General features: G+C 47.2%; 1 long non-coding RNA gene across 1 annotated transcript; it reads left to right on the top strand.

Annotated features, from left to right (window-relative positions):
• The first annotated feature begins 4,616 nt into the window (after positions 1-4,616).
• LOC128316098 (uncharacterized) lies at positions 4,617-22,268 on the top strand. Its single transcript, XR_008299599.1, has 3 exons — positions 4,617-4,822; positions 6,412-6,594; positions 19,230-22,268. It is a non-coding gene; the product is annotated as an uncharacterized LOC128316098 (long non-coding RNA).
• The last annotated feature ends 228 nt before the right edge of the window (positions 22,269-22,496 follow it).

Genomic DNA, 22,496 nt, shown 5'->3' with positions numbered 1-22,496 from the left:
AGGTCAGCCAGTGTATTTAGTTCCTGGGGCCACAGTGACTGGTTCAGGGATGGGCCAGTGACGTGAACCATGAAGGATATGGGCTGAGTAGACAGCAGCGTTCGTCACCACATGGAGCCTGAGGACAAAGCCAAAATGGAAGCCCAACCCAGACATGGGTGACATTGTCTGAGCCTCCCGTCCTACTGAGTCTGAAAACATCACAACACTTGGAAGCCAGTATATCTTCCTTTGGCCTGAACAAACCACTTTGAATTATTTTTTGCTGCATAAATCTTGAAGCCATGAGATTCCTACCTCTTGACACTTACTCCAGAGGTTAGAGCACACACCCCAAGCGTCCATTTTCTCTCCGTATCATGCTGGGGGTCCAGTCTGGCCCACCTTTCTCCTTGGGAATAAGAAGGACCTTTGTGACTCACTGCCAGGGGACTAAGAGGGGACGCCTACTCCCCACCCCCCGCCCAAGGCCTTGCCCTGCTCCCTCCCTTTTACTCTCTCTGCTGCTAGAACGCCACTGGCTACTAGGGGTGGGGAATGGCAGAGCTGGGAACCTCTCCAAATTCCATTTCTCTCTCCCTCCGTCCCCCTCAGTTTGACCGTGTTGCGGGTATGAGCACTAATGAAGGATCTAATCTGTGCCAGATTTTACATATGTTGCGTTTTTACATATGCAATTGCATTTTTGCTATTTTTGCACCTCTAGGAGCTCACTTCGATACGCATCCAATATGACCATGATGGCGTACAGGCCAGCCTCCGATTCCGATGGGTGGTGCTTAAGCCACATGGGCCACTGAAGTCTTCAGGTGTGACTCCTGGATAGTATTGTCTCAGTCAGCAGAGGCCCCCTGCCCTTAGATATTCAAATTACATGAATCCCAGACGCTGTTCTGCAAGTGCAGTCACAGCCAGCCAGGCTTCCTCCAATCTCTCTGGGGTTTTGTGGGGAGTAGAGGTGATGGTTTACATTTTCCTATCCTCCTCTGGCTTCAGGCTCTTCTAAATTACTGATCACATTGCCCAGATGTGGACTCCCCCCAAACCCCATTATTAACACAAGGCATTTGTACACAGAAGACTTACTGAAAGTTTAGAGCAGTGGAGAAGGATCACATCATAACAGCAGGTAACACAAGAAAGCAAATATTACGCCTCTGTATTTATTTATTTGGCCATTCCCAATAAGAAGACGCCCACTTTTGCCCTTGCTAATCCCGGCCATGTTGCTAAGCCCTCTCTCTTCCTCCAAACTGCTCACTCTTCGTTTTTCCAGGCTCATTCCCCTTTCTACCTTGTCCTCTCCTACCCTCCCCTGTCCAACCCAATTCCCAGTCACTTTTGCAAAGAAAAGGAATTAGTTCTCCACTTCTGCTCAGCTCTGGTCCTAATGTGTTCGCTTATCAGTGGGACCAGCTCTCCGGGTCCTTCTTCTGAACAGCACAGAGGAAACAGCTTGACTTTGTCCTCGGTCTTCCCTTTCTCCCACCCACCCCAATCTCTGCTGGGGGAGGCGTGGATTAGTGCTCCATTCCCCAGGATTATCTCTGAATGATTCTATCCTGTAAAAGACAGAAGAAGCTACCGTGCCCAGCCTCAGTTTCAGGAAGTAAACTTCACTTTATTAAGCCCACCATTTTACTGGCGAGAAAATGAATGGTCCATGAGGATAGGTAGATAAACAACTTGTCCAATCTAGCACAGGTAGGACCCAGGAGAGAGAGGATTTGAATCCAGGTGCGATGATGGCAAATGTATGCCATTTTCATGACAGTATTATGAATTCCATAAAAATTGTATTGTTACATCTACCCAGACCCATCCATATACATTCATTGAGTGCTACCTATGCAAAAGCACCAGACTGGGAAGGTTGTGGTGGGGGGTAAGAGAATGAAAAATAAAGGGTCCCTTCCCAAAACGAAATCTTCATCTCATAGGGAGATAGGCCAGATGGCCCATGAATTAAAGTGAAGATTCAAGAAGTTCAAGGAAAACAAAATAAACTCTTTACTCCAGAAACCATTTACCTATCTATTAAAGAGGCAGGATAGCAGCGGTTATGAACTTGGTTATGAACCCATGGCAAGTTACTTACTTACGTCCTCTGTACTTTACTTTTTTTTTTTTCAGTTGCAAAATGAAGATAATAATAGTACCTCTCTTATAGGCTCACTGGGGATTAATTATACATGAATTCACTCACATGATATACTTAGAACAGTACCTGGCACATAGCACACAGTACTCAGTGAATGCTAGTATTAATATTAAGTCGTGTATGCTGTGCTTGGCCAACAATTATTTTACTGGATAAGTATCACTAATCCTGGTTGACACTGGAGGAGATTAAAGCACAGAGGTGGGATAACCTCCTCTACTCGCGGAGCCATTTCTGGCAGAGGCAGGAATAGAATGCAGGTCTCTGGATGCCGGTCTGTACCATTGTGCCCGGTATGCCCAACTGACAGTTGACAGTGCAGGACAGATGGCCAGGCAAGCTTGTAGAAGAGGTGGGACATGGGTCGCCTGGGTGGCTCAGTCGGTTGAGCATCCGACTTTGTCTCAAGGTCATGATCTCACGGTTCATGAGTTCAAGCCCCACATCAGGCTCTCTGCTGTCATCACAGAGCCCACTTTAGGTCCCCTGTCCCGCCGCCTCTCTGCCCCTCCCCTGTGCTCTCTGTCTCAAAAGATAAATGAACATTAAAAAAAAAGAAAAGAAAAGTTGGGACTGATTTGGAATGGAGCTTGGATGTAGGAATGGATGATAAAGAAGGTTCATGTGACAAAAACAACTAATTGTCCCCGCAAACCCATCCTCCTTGTCTTCTGTAATGATAGTGTTGTAGATGGACACATGCTGCCCAGTGAAGGACTACATTTCCCAATGTGCCTTGTGGCTAGGAGTGGTGGCCATGTTGAAAAGTTCTCACCAAGGAATGTGAGTAGAAGAAATCGATCCCCTCCCACGCTGGCACCTTAAATCATGGGGTGTACTTCTTCCGTATTCTTTTCCCCTTTCTTGCTGGCTACAGAATTGGCCAGAGGAGCGGACCCTAAAGCAGTGCTTCTCAAACTACCTATGTTTGAAGAATTGGATTTCTACACCACCACACCCTCAATCCATCACCAACCAAAATGTTTGTTCTACAACCTGTTCAGCGAGGGGTTTACTAGTTATACACTTCGATGTCATGGAAATGTCAAATTGCAGCCAGTTTTCTGAAAGCTTACTCTCAATGCCATGACTCGATTCATGGTACTGCCACCAAGAAGTTTGTGTACTGAACTTTCTGCAGACCACACTTTAAATAGCACTGTTCTTGGGGACGCAGAGACAGAAATGGAAGGTACCAGCGTTCTTAATGGCTGCATGGAAAAGAGTGGCCTATTGGCCTGGAACATTCAAATCAGACGCTTACATAAAAGAAGAAATTTAAAAATCTGTATCCTTGAGCCACCGCCCCTTAGGATTTCTTTCTTAGGGAGGTGTGTTTTACCCTAATACAGATGGGTCATGCCATCTACTAAAAGAAAGAGCGGGCTTTCACACCAGGCAAAGTGACTCCTCTGAGCCCATGCTGTAGATAGGTTGGCTCCGTTGTGGGGACAGTGCCACACCTACATATGACATTCTTGACAGAACTGCGTCTATATACCAAAGGATGATACATGAGCCACTGGTTCCCTGCCAGAAGCCCCTTTGCTGGATGCCTTCTAATTTGTAGCTTCTTGGTATGCCTTCGAATGATCTGGATACAAGTAAATCCGTGTTCTGGAGCACAAATGAAATCATAGGTGTTGAAGTGCTTTGAAGAAAGCACGGTAAGCACAGTTCAGCTCATAAAGCAGCTAGCGACCAGAAAGGATTGAGGTGAGGATTTAGGGACCCACAGGTAGATCTCCACAAGGTCTGAGAGACCCTAAGGAGCACGGAGCAGGACCTAAAGCTGGAAGTGAGACCAAAATGCTTTTGTTGCCTCCAGTCACCCATTCCAGCTGAGTGGCCTCTGGCGAGTCACGTAGCGTCCTCTCCGCGAAGGCAGATTGTTCTGACAACATTGCGGAATTGGTGTGAAGGTCTGTGAGAAGGTATGGAGAGACCTGAGTGCCCCTGTGTGCCAGCCAGGGCCTGGCAGGAAACAGATGGTACATTCCAGCTGAGTGATTTGAGAGCGTGTAGTAAAGAGCAACCTCCAATGGTGTGTACGGGGTGGGGGAGTAGTCGTTACCTCTCCCAGGCTTGAAGGGGAGGGGGGGCACTTCTGAGAGCTTAGAAGCCTTGCTGTATCTAGGTTGCGCGACAGAGACAACCATCCAATAGGAAAGGCAGCCAGTGCCAAGACAGGTGGTCTCCGTAGGGAGTGAGCTGGGGAATATGTACCCTTGACCCTGCTCTCTTCCCGCCCTCCTAAATCTTGCAGGTGCCTGCCACTGGCCTGACTCTGATGGAAGGCAGGGGGACAAGGAGTCTCTGAGGCTAATCAGCCTCCTGGGCTCAGAGGAGGCTGGAGAAGCAGGAGAGAGGACCCATGAAGTCCAATGACTATCTCCCCCCACCCACCAACTTGCAATACCGCTTTAAAAGGGGGGAGGAGTCACAGTCTACGCATCTTCCAAGGCACCGCTCAGCTGAAGCTTGGACCCCCTGGATGCCAGGCGTGCAAGGTCTGTTCTCACCTCGAGCAGAGTTTGAGCAAATGGATCTTTCTGTGCTGGCTTCCTGCCAGATCCTTTTCCACCTCTTTATTCCTCGTTCTCTGTCGTCCTTGCCTAAGAAACCACCATCTGGCCACAGAGCCGCCTAAGGAAGGGATTGGTGAGTCCGGGACCTGCGGTACATCCCCTGCTGCCTTAAGAGATGATTAGTGGCTGCTTGTCAGTAGATGTAGCTCAGTGGTGTTTTAATATCCAAATGTACCCCGCCCCCCTCACGAGGAAGGCTGTGGCCTGTTGAAGGCATTTCACACAGAGAGCCGTGATTGCTGCGGCAATCATTTCCTTCAACAGCCATTAAGACACTTCTGAATGTGTTTTAAAAAAGAAAAAGAAGAGGAAAGGAGGGCGGATGGGGGTGGCAGGAGTCCTTCCGATTTCCTGGCAAATATCAATGTTCCCAGAGTGAACTTTAATTGGATGGGATTTTAACATCAGCGTGTTTGCGGTTATTAGCGCTTTGTGGGTGCCCACCTTTCATCCTGAGCCCAGCCTGGAGGTGCAAAGGCAGAGGGGGTGGGGTGGCAAACGCATCACGCCCGCCCCAGAGACCTCAAGATAAAGTGGAGCCCAGCTCTCCTAGGGGCGGTTCATGGCTGGGCTGGCCATCGGCAGCCTCGGGTCCAAACAGATGTTGTCTTAAGTCTTCCCGAGTAAAGGAAGCTTCTCAGTTCAGCTCCTTTGCTTGGTGGAGCGGCCAGTTCTCGGGCAGGGCCTGTGCTCAGCTCCGTGGTCCATTTACCAAAAAGGTAGGCAGGTATGGTTGTGGCTTCATTCATTCATCCAACAAATACCTATGCCAGGAGCTCCAGATGTTAGGGTTGCAGCAGAGAGGGTTGGAGCATATGAACAGCTTGTGCAGCACCAGCAACGACAAACCAGAACGGATGTGGATCGAGGGGCGGAAGCAGGGTCCTGGAGACCTGGTGGGCCTGACCCTTTAGGTGCTGCACCAGGGAGGCCAGGGGAAGCCTGGGGAAGGGAGGGGCAGCCGGGGCTGCAGGGTGGGGGGGGGGCACTCAGGATAGAGGGTGCTAATTGGTCTGGAAGTATTTCAACACCTTGCCAATTGTCCTAGTCCCATTGGTATTTGGAAGCTGAAAAAAAAACCCAGACGCCCATATGGAGTCTGCTTCTTCACAAGCACCAGGAAGCAGTCAGCCTGTCTTCTCCATGCTTGTAGTGGGGATATGATTATAAAAACCTGCCCCAAAGCGGGGGGCACCCGGGTAGTTCAGCCAGCTGAGTGTCTGACTCTCGATTTTGACGTAGGTCGTGATCTCACAGTGGTGAGATAGAGGCCTGTTATGGTTCCGTGCTGAGTGTGGAGCCTGCTTGGGATTCTCTCTCCCCCCGCCCCCGTTCCCCCTCCCGTCAAAAAAAAAAAAAAAAAAATCTTGCCCCAAGTGAAACCAGTAACCAAAGAGTTAAGGGACTAATCCCAGCACCAGACTAATAAGACAGCTGCAACTTTTTACCCAGACTGTTTTTTGTTTGCTGTTGATTTCCCTGACCGTCCTTCCCTGAGGTGGATTTGAGTCTTGCTCTCCCGTCTCCTTGTCTGGCTGCGTCACGAATAAACCCTTTCCCTGCCTCGACGCTCTGTGTCTCAGCGACTGGCTTTGCTGTGCATCGGGCGGACGGACGTGGGTTTGGTTGTAAAACCAGCGGCAGCTCCGTTTTCTGTGCTAGGCCTCCGTAGCCTCCATGAAAAATGAGGAGACACGTTTCAGGCCACCGAGGCACAGCGGTTGCTCAGCAGAACCCTTTGGTCTTCGCTTACGGCAAGACTGAGCGATATTCAAGCGTGTCTACACCATTCTAGGTGCATCGAGACGGCTGTCACGAGCGTCCTATCAGCCCGCCTTCAAGGAGGTAAGTGAAAAGGCGCTTGCCTACGTTCTGGGGTCATGAGACAACCGCTTCAAAGGAAAGACATGGCCTGTCCCCTTTCGTTGCCTCTCTTAGGCCCAAATAATGGGCTCTGTGACATCCAACCACAACTTCCTGACATCACCTGTCGCACCCAAGGGCTGACTTTCTCACTGGGTCTTTTTCTAGTCAGAAAGCTCTTCTCTGTGGACAGGAAATTCAGTCTCAGCGCTACATGCAGAGTGGCATAGCTCCTCACTCTGGAATGAGGGTCACAGGTGAGGAGTCCAGTTTTGTCCCTGGGAAGTAAGAACTGTGCCTGGCATCCCTTGTCCATGTAAGGGGTTTTGCAAGCACTTGGTGGAACCATCATTCATTCATCAACCCTGGGTTTCTGGGTGCTCCGTGTTCTGAGGATTGCTAACGCTAACGAGAAGGCAGAAATGCCAAGAAACAAGAGCACGGAGGGGAGATTGCAGTCCGTTGACAAAGATAGGAGCGGTGACATGATTTTTCTTAAAAATTACCACAGAGGAGAATGGATGTCTCTCGCCTCTTCTGGGTTACTGAGGTCAGGTCCGCCAAAAGGTTCCTTAAAACCGTTATGTGTTGGGGCGCCTGGGTAGCTCAGTCGGTTAAGTATCCAACTCTTGGTTTCGGCTCAGGGCATGATCTCACAGTTCGTGGGTTCGAGCCCCGCGTCGGGCTCCGTACTGACAGTGCAGTGTCTCCTTGGAATTCTCTCTCTGACCCTCCCCTACTGGCGTTCTCTCTCCCTCAAAATAAATAAATTAAAAAAAAAATCTGTATGTGCTAGTAAAAACCAAGTTACAGAACAGCAAATGTAGTATGATTTCATTTGCATGGAAAGGGAGGTATACGCAAAAAAATATGTGCACATACACAGCTGTATAGAAAATGTTGAAAGAATATACACTTTAGTGAATTCCATCAGACTTCAGAGGCAGAAAAAGCTTTTTTATCTGTGAGACCATGTGTATTATGAAACTCATCAGGTTTCCCTTTTCGCTTCAGCTGCTGGGAAGCTTAGATTTAAATTTGTTTTCCTGATATAGTCATGGTAGCCTCCATTCAAGAACAGTGGTTCTCAACCTTGGCTGCAAGTTAGAATCACCTGGGCAAATCTAATAAAGCTCAGTGCTCGGGCTACACCCCAGAACAATTAAGTCAAGGTCTCTGGAGGCACCTGGGTGGCTCACTCAGTTGGGCATCTGACTTCGGCTCAGGTTGTGATCTCATGATTCCTGAGGTCGAGCCCCACATTGGGGTCTCCACTGACAGTGCAGAGCCTGCTTGAAATTCTCTCTCTCCCCTCTCTCTCTCTCTTTCTCTGCCCCTCCCACTTGTGCTCTCTCTCTCAAATAAATAAACTGAAAAGTTAAAACCAAAAATTAAAATCCCAGAGTGATTCCATTGTGCAGCTGTCATTAATCTCCAGCTGGTATATTTGAATTCTGGCTTTCTTGTGTCAAAAAGAAAAAAAAAAAAAAAAAAGGAAAACTCTTCACCTTTATTTCCATTTTCCTTGGATCTGACTTTTATTTACATGTAATTTTTCAATTTGATTTTGTGCATTCTTGTAAACTACCTCTAGTCCTCTATAGAACAAGATATAATACAGGCAAAAATGATAAACTGGTGTTCAAGCCATGTGACAAGCAGTCCAGAGCTGTGTAATTTCAGTGAGGAGTGCACCCACTGGAGAAGGAGAGTGGGGTGGGGCACAATTCCCCTGGGTGTGGGGTGAGTCTGCCCTAAAGAAAAGCCCATGTCTCTGGAAATGCAAGCTGGTGCAGCCATTCTGGAACACAGTATGGAGGTTCCTCAAAAAAACTAAAAATAGAACTACCCTACGACCCAGCAATTGCACTACTAGGCATTTATCCAAGGGATACAGGTGTGCTGTTTCGAAGGGACATATGCACCCCCCATGTTGATAGCAGCCCTATCGACAATAGCCAAAGTATGGAAAGAGCCCAAATGTCCATCGATGGATGAACGGATAAAGAAGATGTGGTATATATATATACAATGGAGTATCACTCGGCAATCAAAAGAATGAAATCTTGCCATTTGCAACTACGTGGATGGAACTGGAGGCTATTATGCTAAGTGAAATTAGTCAGAGAAAGACAAAAATCATATGACTTCACTCATATGAGGATTTTAAGAGGAAAAACAGATGAACATAAGGAAAGGGAAACAAAAAATAAAAAACAGGGAGGGGGACAAAGCATAAGAGACTCATAAATATGGAGAACAAACTGAGGTTACTGGAGGGGTTGTGGGAGGGGGGATGGGCTAAATGGGTAAAGGGGCACTAAGGAATCTACTCCTGAAATCATTGTTGCACTAGATGCTAATTAATTGGGATATAAATTTAAAAAATAAAATTAAAAAAAGAAAGAAAGAAAGAAAAGCCCATGTCTCTCATTCCAAGAAAGACACCCTTGGGACTAGTAGCTCCCCTGGCACACACCCTATTTGTGTGTGGGAGCAAGGGGGTGTGGGGAATTCAAACTTTTCAATAAAGAAGTTCCAGGAATGTGTCAATATATTTTCTTCCTGATTATCTGAGGAAAACCTGGACTGCCCGATAAAGCTTGTGTGTAGGTCCAGGGGACCAAGAGCTCTGACTCCCTCCTGAAGGGAAGGTCCCCACTGTAATTTGCTAAGATGGGGCTAATTGGGATAATTACCTCCCCTTGGAATCGCAGTCAGGTGGGGCTGCTTCTAGGGTACGGGAGGAGAGGGCACCATTCTCTCCTCTCACCCAGACTGCCCTCTTTTGAATGTTTACCCTGTAAGCCAGGTCTTGGCACTCCTTCACCAGTCAATCATCCATGTTTAAGGAGGATTGGAGTTGAGTGGCGGGAAGGCTGGCTACTGCCTAGAATGCCGGTTGCAAATTTAATGCCCACAGAGCCAGAGAAGCAGAGACACGTGAGCAAATCCTCAGGGTGCAAGAGGAACGGGGTGGGGTAGGGGGCTGATGGGGACTGTGGTGGAATAGCTCAGAGAACATTCGAGGCACGTGCAACCTCATATGGAAATGGTGGGGCAGGGTGGTTTGAGGACAAGTAGGGTGGCATGTCTGGGGGAGACAAGGGCCAGAGAGAAAAGACCTCCAAGAGGGAGGTGATGCCACCAACCAATGTCATCTATTTTGAAGTTTTGTCCAAGGACATTGTTGGCCACCTGGCTCAGGTGCAATCTTTAAACTCAGAAGCCTCTGGGGCTCCTAGGTGGCTCAGTTGGTTAAGCGACTCACAGGTCATGATCTCACAGTTCGTGGGTTTGACCCCCGCATCAGGCTTGGTGCTGACAGCTCAGAGCCTGGAGCCTGCTTTGGATTCTGTGTGTTCTCTCTGCCCCTCCCCTGCTTGCTCTCTCTCTTTCTCTCTCTCTCTCTCTCAAAAATAAATGAAAAACATAAAAAAAAAAATAAACTCAGAAGCCTCACACACATGTATCTTTGGTCACAGGCAAGGGAAGGGAATGTTGGTAAATTGCCCAATAGCTACCAGGGAAAAGCAAAATAGCATCTCTTGTTAGCCTAGGGACTTCATCCACATGTGACACATCATGTCACAGATTCCCTGAGAGTCCCACCTGCAGTTAGGAGTTCCCCTTCCCCTGCCTTCCCCTGTTGGCAGCCAGCTCTTGCAGAAGTCCTGGACAGAAGCGTCCAGAGTTGCCTGGAGGAAGTCAAGGCTCACACTGGTGAGAGCAGAAGCTTCCAGAACCTGTGGGACTGATGTTAGCCGGCTTATTGCCCAGGAGACTGTACAAGAGAACTTAAAAATAGCATCTTCTATAATTGCTTGAGTCTCTGGGTGTTTAGTAACCATGTCTGGCAGTCTATACCCAAGACAGGCTGGCTGTGGGGAAAGCCATTGTTAAAATAAAATCATTAGCTTAATAGGCTTGATGAAAAGGTTGGCAAGATGGGAATTTCCTCTTGCAATATGTTCTCTACTCAAAACAGTCCCTGAAATCAGTAGGCCATGTAAATTATTGACTAAAATGTCCTGATAGCTCTCAAGTTTTTGTGTTGTCTTCTTCTTCTTCTTCTTTTTTTTTTTTTTTCCTTATGGAACTAACAAACATTACCTCTGAAACCAGCTTGGAGTGCTAGGATTTACAGCCTCGTGTGGGACTATATGTTATTTAGCTGCTTTCCTTTACTATCGGTGTTTTGTTCCCTGGTGACTATGTGCACACACATGCACACGTTTTGCCATTTTCCAAGGGAAAGAAAGTTCAGCTAATGGACTGAAAGCATGGAGTAGTGAAGACAGTTAGCAAAGCCCAGTGCCCAGTGATGTCAACGTACAAAAGAATATCTAGGCAGCAATAAGAATGTAGCCCAAGAGAATGTGTGCCCGAGCCAAAAGGACCAGGACTAGGTGAAATCTGCCGCAGAACTGCATTGAAAAACAAGTCCTTCCAAATCCTACCTGCGGTAGCTGAATATGACCACAAATTCTCTTGTCAGTCTCCCTCTCCTGCACCCCGACCAAGAGATGGAGTTTGTTTCCTTTCCACTGACTGGCCCTGGGATCAGGATCGCTTTAGCCAAGTGAAATCACGGTGCCAGTTCAGTGCCTGAGTCTTTGGTTGGTCCAGCAGCTTGCCCTTGGTGCTTTTTGGGGAGCTCCAGACTGCCCGGTAAGAAGCGTGACGACCTTGCTGGAGAAACCTGGTGGGAAGGAGAGGCCCTGAGACCCCCACGGAGAGAGAGCAAGGCCCAGTGTTGCCGTGCTGATCATCCAGAGGAGTCTAGATTCAGCTGCCATCTGGCTGCAGACACAGGAGAGAACATACACAGAACCAGCAGAAGAGCCACCTGGTCAACCCACAGAACGGAGAGACAGTAAAATGGTTGTTATTGTTTTATGCTGCTAATTTGGGGGGTGGTTCATTATGTAGAAAGAGATCCTCAAAACACTGCCCAAGCAGACACAGAGGACACATTTGCTAAGAGATGATGTCCCACCTCTGTCTAGCCCACCCCTGCTATGATACTGACCGTGCCCTTGCTTGGTTTTCTAGATGTGGTCTTCTCTCAGTTGGTGGAATTAGCAGCGGTGAGACAGGAGTCAAGGCCCAGGAGGAGAAGCCTTTCTTTCAAAATTGCTCTCTCTTCGGATTCCCTGGGTGACACGTCCCAGGGACGGCTGTAGGCCGTTGGCATGGGCAGCCGTCCAATACGGGGGGCGGGGTAGGCAGGACAAAACACATGAGTCTTGGTAGAGAAGGCAAGAGGAGGTCCTTGTCAAGCAGGAGAAAGAAAGGTACCAGAGTCTAACCGAACAGGCCCAGCGTGTCAGGGGAGATAGGGGATTGTTTTCCTATCCTTCGAACACCATTTTGCTGGCCAATGTCTCAAGATAGAATTGTGTGACCCCAATCCAGTTCCTCCTTGGGGAAAAAAGGAAAAGGGTTTGAACTAACAGTTCTAGAGCAGGGACTTACTCATTGGGCATCAAGCCAGGGACTCTCTTGCACACTATCTTCTACACTTCTACGGACAGACTGGGTCACTCCCCGGCTCTTGGTCTCTTGAAATCTGTAACTTCTAATTATAGTTAACTTGAGCCTTGAGTCTGGTGCTCTATTTATTTAACTTTTAAGTCAAGATAGAAAGAATGTGGCAAAAATAATACAAGGGAAACAGGGCAGAAGACTCTATGTATAGTATTTGTTACCTTTGGCAGGAGTGGACATGTAGCAACATAAATGTTTGAACAAGTACATTTTCCCCCCTATGAACGTAAATGTGCCAAGAGGCATTTAAAATGTCCTTTCTCCTTGATTTTCCGATTCACAGTTCACCCTGACCTCTGAGTAGCTTCAACATAAGATCACAGGAAACCATTTCCTTCTTATTTAATAAGTCGGGATTTAAGGCCTCAGTTGTATTTGAATATACCAAAAGCTTACAGAGAGAGAGAGAGAGAGACAGAGACAGAGAGAGAGAGAGAGAGAGAGAGAGAAGAGAGAGAGACTTTTAAGTACTTGGTTATTGTTGATCCAAAGAAGAAATCAGCTCCTGTCACTTACAAGGCATATAAAGGGGATGTGAAGGAAGGGTTCGTGGTTGGAATGACCTGTTGTTTTCTGTGTCTACTGCTGAAAGATGAAAGGACTTCTGATACTGAAAACTGTTAAGCATCAGAACCAGCTTGAGTGGGTGACGAAATGCTTGTGTATGTGTTTTTTTTTTTTTCTAGAACAGTTTGGGAATGGCAATATTTGCAGGCAGGAAGTCACAGCTTTGTTATTTTTGCTACACTTATTAATGAGTCACAATTCACTTATTTTTAAATGTAGCTATAAATAAAGACAGGGCATGGTTCCAGCACTGTTTAGATTAAGAAGATTATTCTGCAATTTTTTTTGGTGAGTCACCAGAACGATTAATAAAATACTCTATATCCATTGGTGCCCATATATTGACAATGCCCCTCCCCTCGGGATCTCTTTAATATTATGTATCTTTAGAAGACACTATGAAATATTGAAATATATTTAAAGATATAGAGGAAAAAGTCAAGATGTAAATGGGATAAATTGTACTGTTTTTATTCACAATCCTTCCATTTCTCCCTATTCTTGCCAAAGTCACTGAGCAAAGTCTTTCCTTGTCTCACGTGACCATATAGCTTCGCCCAGTAGAATGTCAACAGTCAAAACATACACCACACCCGAGTAGAGGTTTTATTTTTTTCAATTTTTTTTTCAACGTTTATTTATTTTTGGGACAGAGAGAGACAGAGCATGAACGGGGGAGGGGCAGAGAGAGAGGGAGACACAGAATCGGAAACAGGCTCCAGGCTCTGAGCCATCAGCCCAGAGCCCGACGCGGGGCTCGAACTCACGGACCGCAAGATCGTGACCTGGCTGAAGTCGGACGCCCAACCGACTGCGCCACCCAGGCGCCCCGCGAGTAGAGGTTTTAAATGTGCTTGGGCAGATTGGCTTGACCACTTGCCCAGCTGTCTGGAGCCATGAGAAGAACGCACCCCAGGTAGCGGCTAATATTTTAGCTTTGCTCTCAGCAAAAGATGTGTGAAGAGTAGCCTTGGGATTACCCAAAACTAGAATCCAAGCCATGACAGCCAACTCACAAAACTCAGAAATAAGTGTTTATTGTTGGAAGTCACTGAGAGTTTTGGAGCTGTTTGTTACACAGCGTTAACCCAGTGATTGTTGACTGATAGAGGAGATTTCAGATGCTTTTTAAAATTCATTTTCTTTTTCTATTTTTTAAAAATGTTTTTCTTTTTGAGAGAGAGGAGGGAAGGGGTAGAGAGAGGTGGGGACAGAGAACCTAAAACGGTCTGCGTGCTGACAGCAGACAGGCCAATATGGGGCTCGAATTCACGAACCTTGAGATCATCACCTAAGCTGAAGTCAGATGCTCAACCGACAGCCATCCAGGTGCCCCTATTTTCTTTTTCTAGAACCATATTTCCGATTTTTCTACAGTGAAAAAAATGCTATTTAATTTACTCAGTCAGTAGTATGTATGTGTATATATATATATATATAGAGAGAGAGAGAGAGAGAGAGCACCAACTGTATACCTGCCCTAGATATTGGGAATGAGGTGGTGGAAAAACAGTTGAAATACCTGCCCTCACAGAACTTAGGGTCTGATGGGGGAGACAGGCATCCATCCAACCATCGCACACACAAATGTGAGCTGCAACAATGAGCTGTGCTGCAAACGGGAAGCGTGTGGGGATAGGAGTATGCAGAGAACAGAAATGTGAGTTAGGCAGATGCTCCAGGAGAGGCGTCACTGAGGATGTGACCACCGAGTTGACCTCTGCTGAATGGGGGGCTAACCAGGTGAGCTGGTGTAATAGAGCCTGGCTTTTAGGAAAATAAGTTTGCTTTTATGTATCAGGTTCTGCCTTAACATTAACAGGTAATATTTAGCCCGAGGACTAAATTACCATCGATCTTAATACAAACATGCTAGAGGCTATATAGAAGGAGCACCTAGCTGTCCATCAAAATCCTCACTCCCCCTCCCAGGGTACAGGGTTGTTATTAGAGAGTCGCTGTCCAACCACAAACTCCTTTCCGAGATCCCCTTGTCTTCAGGTGCCATTGTTCTTACCAATAGAACTGAGCCCCGGTGATGAGCACCATTTCTGGGCCAGCACTGTCAAGAATCAGGTGTGTTCTCTCCACGCCAGAGCTTTTCTCCTCCTCCAGCAGATGACCCTGGCCACAATGGGACTCTGAATGACCGTGTGGAAGAAAGATGTCCATCTACCAGGGACACCTGCCTAGGAACCCCCACCCCCCCACCCCCGTTATGTGAGCAAGAAACAAACTATTCTATCAAACTGCTAAAATCTGGGGGCATATTTGTTATGGCCTCTGTGTTACACGGATTCATAGTTACAACCGATCCAGTGTTCTCCCTGGTCACTCATGTACACAGCCAATCTTTTACTTGGGTGGAATATTTCCTTTGTGCGAATTGAACTTTAGACCCAATTGTCTTTTCTCCCCACCTTGGTAGGACCTTGGTTGTGTGGGTCCCGCGTGTCGCACCTGATGTGGTGAGTTTGGTAGAACTGCTCGCTTTAATGCACTGCTAATTCTGTTTGCTTCTCCATTTCCATGAATTCTTGCAGGCAATGCTGACACTTCCAGCATGAGGACTGTTTTACACAAATCAGAGGTGCTCTGCTGGAGCCTGAAACGCATTACCTTGAGAGAAATACCGTATTTACTCACGTAAATCTAAAAGGCCACATTTGAGAGGGCGGATGCCAGACCGAGGAGTCTGATTTGAGAGCCAACGGGGAGCCATTGCAGGCTCTCCAGTGGAGGAATGATAGGGCAGAGGAGGTGTTTTAGGAAGATGAATCTGAGAGTAGCACACAGAAGAAATGAGAAAGGAAATAGTTCGGAGGCGTGGAGACCAACTGTTGTCACAGTCCAGCTGAGAAATAAAGAGGTCTCGTCTCGGAGGGTGCCCGTAGGGGTGGAGAGAAACGGGGGGCCACGTGAGGTTGCAGAAAAGGAAGAGCCCTGCTCGCCCACGGTCCCCAGCTCATCGAGTGTTCTTGGCAAACCCCAGAGGCTCCTTAGCCCGGTTCACTCCCATGGCTCCGTTCGCACTAGCTTCCCCGCAAAAAATAGCAATACAGACAGGATTATTAAAGTTATGGTCTTGTTTTTTAAAGAATGTTCATAAGAGAAAAAGGGGGTAATTGCTCCACTAATTAGAAATGAGACAGATGAGCTATTTTCTAAAATCGTTTCTAGTAGCTGACTAATCTCCAGAGAAGAAAAGATTGCACGTCTTGGTTGGGGGAAAAAAATTACCGGACACGTTTTTATGCTGGAATGAGAAAGTCAGCTAAAAGCTAGGAAGCTAGCATGAGAGCAAAGAGGATGCCTGAAGATGTTTTGTGGAAGCACTGGCAGGTGGCTTCTTTGATTTTTAAAAAACTTTTAAAATGTTTGTTTATTTTTGAGAAAGAGAGTGTGTGTGGACGAGCCGGGGAAGGGCAGAGAAGGAGACAGAGAATCCCAAGCAGGCTCCACGCTGATAGCAGAGAGCCTGCCGTGGGGCTCGAACTCAGAGAACTGCGAGATCATGACCTGAGCCAAAGTTGTTTAACCGACTGAGCCCCTGGCAAGTCGCTTCTGTGTGTGCTCTGCTGGAGGAAAAGTCAGACTGCCAGGGTTAAGTCTGGTTCTGCCTTCCTCCCTGACCTCACCTTCCCCACCTCTGCTCGGCTGAAGCTGCTCTTGGCCCCTCAAATGCACATGCTCATCTGTAGCTTGGGGACTTTGCCCGACCCTTTATTTTTGGGAGAGAGAGAGACACACACAGAGAATCTGAAGCAGGCTCCAGGCTCTGAGCTGTCAGCACAGAGCCTGACACGGGGCTCAAACTCACGAACCGTGAGATCATGACCTGAGCCAAAGTCAGACGCTTAACTGACTGAGCCACCCAGGCGCCCCCTCCCCCCCCACCCCACACATTTCACCTTAAATATCCCCTTGGAGAGTCTCTCCAGACATCCTAATCTAATGCAGCCCCCTCCCCCCACACCCATCATCCCATACCATGTCTCCTTATTTTAATTCTCTCCCAGCGTGTATTTTGTTTTGATATCCTCCCATTTATCTACGTGTTTGTTCATCAATTTCCCCTGCTAGAACGTAAGCCCCATGAAAGAGCACCCAGCCAGTCTGACTCCCACATTATCTGCAGCTTCTAGAACAGCTCCCACATATAGTAGCAGCTCAATAAATATTTGCACATCATTGAACGACCAAGTCAGGGACTAATGATGAAAGTACCCAATGAATTAACCCCAAAATAAATATTCTCTTCTCAAAAAAAGCTTATTCAATGAAAGATTTTCCTCCCTGAGTTTAAGTTTGATTAAGAAATATATTTTCGCAATTATGACTGAATTTTTCCAATCTGTATTTTATATCAGACAACTAGACTCTAGGAAAACATAAGGTTCCTAATCAAGGGGAAAAAAAAACCCAAACATTTAAAAAATCATCTCTGGGAGAAGGATAACCTTAGATGTAAGTCATGAATTTTATGCATGGTTTCTGCCGCTGATTAGCATCTTTTCTCTTCTTAAAGCTACAGTATCTTCTAGGTAGCACCTATCACCGACTTACACACACATTCAAAATTCAGAAAATATTGAGGCAAGGATGAGGAGACAGTATTTGTGATCTGTGGGTTTGGGAATGGCTGAGAAGTTTAAAATAACTATCACCACCTCCAGGAAGTCTTTCCTGATTCTCCCAAGCAGAATTTCTTTCTTCTCTGCTCTCATAGCACTATTCACTTGACTCTATAACTACCCTGGTGTCTAACACCAATGAGGTACTTAATAGGCACTCGATTAAATGAACACATAGATGATTGAAATTATGTAAGGAAAAGCTGTCTGAATTGGGACAAGCTTTTAGAAATCACCTTAGGCAACGTTTCCTAAAATTTAGTTATTTGCATCTCCCATTAAAATTTTGGGCATACTATTCTTTTTTTAAGCTTATCTTTGAGAGAGAGAGCGCGCACATGCATGCAGGAGGGGTAGAGAGAGAGGGAGACAGAATGCCAAGTAGGCTCCGTGCTGTCAGTGCAGAGCCCGAGACGCGAGGTTCTATCCCACGCCGAAATCAAGAGTTGGTCGCTTAACCAACTGAGCCACCCAGACGCCCCCATACTGTTAGTGCTTATGTGTTTCTCTAAATCAATCCTTCTACTGCTTAAATGCATTCGTATTTTAAGAAAAATATGCATCATAATCAGTGGAGAACTGGCATGGCTTACCAGAAGTAGAAAGCAATCCCCACCCTTCCAAAAACCAGTGAAAGCTAAATAAAAATCTAGCTTGGTCTTATGGGCTGAACGGTGTCCTCTCCTCCCCGTTTCTGTGTTGAAGTCTCAACCTCTAGTACCTCAGATTGTGACTATATTTGAGATAGTACTTTAGAGATATTGAAGGTAAAGTCAAGTTGTGAGAATGGCCCTAATCCAATATGGGGGATGCCCTTATAAGAAGAGATTAGGACACAGAGACGCCAGACATGTGTAGACCTCAGACATGAGCGATGAACACAAAACAAGAAAATAAGCCACAGAATGAGGCTGGGGAAGAAACCAAGCCGACAGACCCTTTGATCTTGGACTTCCAGCCTCCAGAACTGTGAGAAAATAACTTTCTGTTGTTTAAACTCCCAAATCTGTGATACCTTGTTACGACAGCCAGAGCCGACTAACACACTGCATATTACTGCTGGTGAGGGACACTGAGCCCAAAGGCAGATCTCATTTGGTTGAAACCTGAGGTTTTAAAAGAAAGAGAAGTGTTAAAGACATACTACCACCAACTGAGATTTTCTCCTTGACAAAAAATGAAGTAGAATTTAAAAGGGAACGACTTTTTCACTTACTTATACTGGTCAAACTGGAATATGCTGTATTAGAAATAATCTCAGTGTCTCGGGGCACCTCGGTGACTCAGTCGGTTGAGTGTCCGACTTCGGCTCAGGTCATGAACTCGCAGTCTGTGAGTTCCAGCCCCGCATCAGGCTGTGTGCTGACATCTCAGAGCCTGGAGTCTGCTTCAGATTCTATGTCTTCCTCTCTCTCTCTGCCCCTCCCCCGTTCATACTCTCTGTCTCTCTCTCAAAAATAAATAAACATTAAAAAAAAAAAAAGAATCTCAGTGTCTTAACACATGAAAAATGTATGTCTCACACCTGCTATGTGTCCTGCACAGGTTGGCAAGGGGTCTCCCCGCTCCCCGGGTCAGGGACCCTAGGCTGATGAAAGTTCCACCATTTAGAACTCATGGGGTACCTTCTCTCACCACGTATGGGGAGAAAAGTTTGGAGAATTGTGCCTGGCCCTCCCACCCTCTCAGACCGGAAGTGATGCACATACCATTGTTGCTCACATGTCATTGGCCAGAACTTAACACGTGACCCCTATTAGGCAGAAGACCAGGAAATGTAAGCAAACGAGTGGGATTCTTCGAGATGTGTTACTGTCTCTTCCGTAAGGTCTGATGCTACGTAAGGTCATCTTTCTGTCCTTACAGAATCATCTCAAGGGGCGCCTGGTGAGCTCGGTTAAACGCCTGAATCTTGATCTCGGCGTTGTGCGTTCCAGCCCCACGTGGAGTATAGCGATTACTTAAATAAATAAAACTTTAAAGAAACCATCTCAGCTCAAGGTTGCATCCATGTTTTGGGGGAAGAAAAGATCTGGTACAGTTTCTTCATCGCAAAGCTGAAAATCCCAATGTGAGCATTTAGTTGGTGTTACATATCCTCTTTGTGGTGAGTTTACAGCCAGAGATCTGGTTCTACCCATAAGCTCTGTCCACTCAGCCCCGTGAGTGTGAAATTGTAGCAACTAGAACAATTTGGATGTCTGTTTTTGGTGCAAGAACTTTTCATTGTTTATAACGGGAAATATTCTAAAGGCTAATACTGATACTGAAGCACGTGAGGGCAACTTGTCCCATTAAGCATTTCATCCGGAACATGCGGAGACCTTTCCCACTCATGTCTGAGGCGACTACATCTGTGGCATCAATGAGAATGTATGATTGCTAGGTGTTGTCTGGTTAGCATCCAATTATGTACACTGTATTTATTTTAAATTTAGAAGATGCACACCAGAGGGTTCCAGGAATGACATGGGAAGAAACTGGCAGCGCACTGAATGGAAAAAATTAATGACTTGAATTATACAGCCTGTGCATCGAAGCCGACAAGAGGGGGAGAAAGGAGGGCACAGGTGTTCACACTGTAGTCCGCCGACAGTCCTGGGCGGTGCTTGAAGAGCAGTCACCCTCCGCGCCCCTGTCCGTCACATCCTTTACCTTCATGGCAAGGCGAGGCTCTTTGGATCACGCCTGTGCAACAATTTCGGGAGTACAAAAGTAATGCCCCTAAACAGACTTCCACAGCAAACATCTTTGTAGAGAACAGATCCAACTGTTAAGTTTCAGTGAAATCACTTTGTCAGCTCCACAGGGCTAGAGGGTGGTGGGGAGTGAGCAGAGCCAGAGCAAAGAAACACAGAGTGGGCCTTGGGCATTTCTGCTGATGGAAGGAATCAATATCTGTTGGGCTGCTACCCTGGGAAGCACCTGTTATGTGTCAGGGACCTTCACATACATTGTCTCCTTCATCCCTCAGGATTACCGCTAAGTTTAGAGGCAAAGAAACTGAGGTCAGCCTGATTGCCTTGCCCTGGGTTCGGTTGTGTCCCCTCAAAATTCATACATTGAAATCCTGGCCCCCTAATACCTCAGAATATGACCTTCCTTGGGCATAGGGTCCTTGCAGAAGTAATTAGTGGAGATGAGGTCATATTAGAGTCGGGTGGGCTCCAAATACAATATGACTGATGTTCTGATGCAAAGGGGGAAATTTGGAGACAGACACCCACATACACGCAAGGAGGAGGCCGTGAGAGTGGAGGTAGGGATGCTAGTGATGCTTCTACAAGCCAAGGATACCAGAGATTGCCAGTAACCACCCCAACCCACGCCCAGAAGATAGGAGAGAGTCAGGGAACAGGTTCTCCCCCAAACCTTCGGAGGAGGAACCAGCCCAGCCAACACCTTCATCTCAGATGCCTGGCCCCCAGAACTAACAGACAATAAATGCTGTTGGTTAAGCCCTCAGTCTGTGCTCCATTGTTCTGGCGGTCCCCGCAAATTAATACAACATGGTTACGAAGCAGAGGGCCACTAGGTCTGTCTGAGTCCAAACCTTGTCTGCGAAGGCAGGGTCAGTACTCGCCTTGGCACCTGCTGTGTGCGGGCATGTCCCGAAGTCTCCCCTCCCTTTATATAAAGGAGGAAACTGAGGCCCAGAGGTTAGACTGTCCTGTCCAAGGCTTCACAGCCAGGTAGGCCAGGGCAGAGGCAGGTTTCTCTGTGCTTTTGCGTATGTGACATCGTGATTCTTCTCCTCGTTGTTCCAATTTCAGAATGTTCAAGACAGCTTCTTGGATTCCTGGTAAATCAGGAGCAGAAAGCAAAAAAAGGATTGTTCCTGACATGGAAGTGCCTGAAAGCTTTTCATGGGGAAAGGATTTGGGATCCTGGCAGGTTGTAGTCTCAGAACCAATCAGTCATTTGTTCTGTGAGTTAGGTCTTACTCTTCTCATATTACCCATGAGAAAACAGACTTGGAGACCGTGTAGCTGTTGGGGAATGGCGGCCTAAACCCCAGCCTTGTAGACCGCAGGGGCTGATCCGGGCACACAAACTGTGCTGCCCTGCCCAGAGTCCTTGGGTGCACTCTGCTCTTGGCCTCCCCTCTCCGAGGCTCATTCTTTGGCTTCCTGGCCCTCTTACCTCTTATCCGTCTTTTCTGTGGTTCCCTCTGGACTTCGGTGACAGTCTTCCATGTGACGTGTGTCATAGACAGTAGAAGCCATGTTCCCACACCACCATGGAGGACTTGTAAAAGGCTGATGGAAAATCAGTTTGTGACCCTTTGATGACCATCACCTCCAAAAGAGGGCTGGGTTTAGGGAAAGGGTTTCTTTGGAGAGCCCTGTCTCCATGGAGGTGATGGGGGCAGGGGTTTCTATTCTTATCTCTAATCTGTTGGAAGAGGTGCCACTGTGCCCTTGGCTTGGGATATGCCTCTGAGCTGTGGGGCAGGGCATACTGGTGTATGACTTATACCCAAGAGAGCCGTGCTGTGGGAAATAACTGTATTCTCACCTGACCAAACTGCCCGTGTCCCAAGGACCACGGGTGAGTCAGGTGGGGCAAGTCACCCTCTCTACCCTCACTTATGTCCATTCTTCGTTCAGTCACAGTGAATCAGTAGCATTGAATCAGTTCACTAAGTGTGTTGGGCTTTCTTTGACCCCCAGGCTTCTGCACATGCAGCTTACCCCACCCCCCCCCCCCGAATACTCTGCCTCACCCTTTCTCCTGGTGAGTTTGAATCAGTCCTCTGCTCCAAAGTTGAGATAGCACTTTCCCTGGGACCCCAAAAGTTGAGTCAACTTTCACTCATGGGCTCACTGGGATTTGAGCCTTCCGCTTCAGAAGGCTCCTGCACCAGTCTGAGAACTCCTTAGGTGAGGAGCACAGTCTAGTTCGCACCTTCCTCCCAGAGCCCACTGCAGGGTCTCTTTTGTTCTACAACATCTAATGAATGAATGAATGAATGAGTGAATGAATGGGAACCCCAAGGTGCTCCTTGACAGGGTCATCTTGGGGCAGTCACATCCTAAGAGGGCTGTGGGCCAGTAGTTCCTTCTCAGCCCAGTTGACCCCCAGCCATGTGACGGGTGAGTGGCCCCAAACAGCAGAGAGGGAGGAGGGCAG

The sequence above is a fragment of the Acinonyx jubatus genome, chromosome B3, assembly GCF_027475565.1.
Source record: "Acinonyx jubatus isolate Ajub_Pintada_27869175 chromosome B3, VMU_Ajub_asm_v1.0, whole genome shotgun sequence".
NCBI lineage: Eukaryota > Metazoa > Chordata > Mammalia > Carnivora > Felidae > Acinonyx > Acinonyx jubatus.
Note: the sequence above shows the minus strand (reverse complement) of the source record. Positions and strands in the feature narration are given on the sequence as shown.